Raw genomic sequence first — 471 nt, forward strand, 5'->3', positions numbered from 1 at the left:
TTTAAACAACGGTATCAGTTTTGCCCAGTGAGGTACCGAGCAGCACAGACGAGGAAAGTCACAGGTCGAATCCCTGGCCTCAGCGACCAATCGCCCCCCACCACCCAGTGACCCCCGCTAGGAAGTGCTCGTGTGCGGATATTGAGTGAAGGAGGGGTTCGAGCGCGGCTGTTGATGCTCCGACCGCCCTCCCCCCACGGTTGAATGCCCTCTGCTCACACCTGAGGAATGGCTGCCTGTGTTCGAGGTGCCCAGGGCAACGGATCCCAGGTAGAGGGAGGAGAAGGGATAAAATGAGGAGGAGAGACACGAGAAGCTTTGTACGGGGAAGGTTGTTTGTGCGCACGGGCTCTGCTGCTCAGACATGCACTCCCAGTAGACGCTGCCATTCCACATTACAAGTCAATTAAGCTCATTAGTGGCTCCGCTGTTGAAGTGAAAAGTAATGCACGGCAGCTACTCGTTCTTAAA

The sequence above is a fragment of the Somniosus microcephalus genome, chromosome 32 (genome assembly GCF_052327205.1).
Source record: "Somniosus microcephalus isolate GS21.2 chromosome 32, FLI_Smic_1.0, whole genome shotgun sequence".
In the NCBI taxonomy this organism is placed as follows: Eukaryota; Metazoa; Chordata; class Chondrichthyes; order Squaliformes; family Somniosidae; genus Somniosus; species Somniosus microcephalus.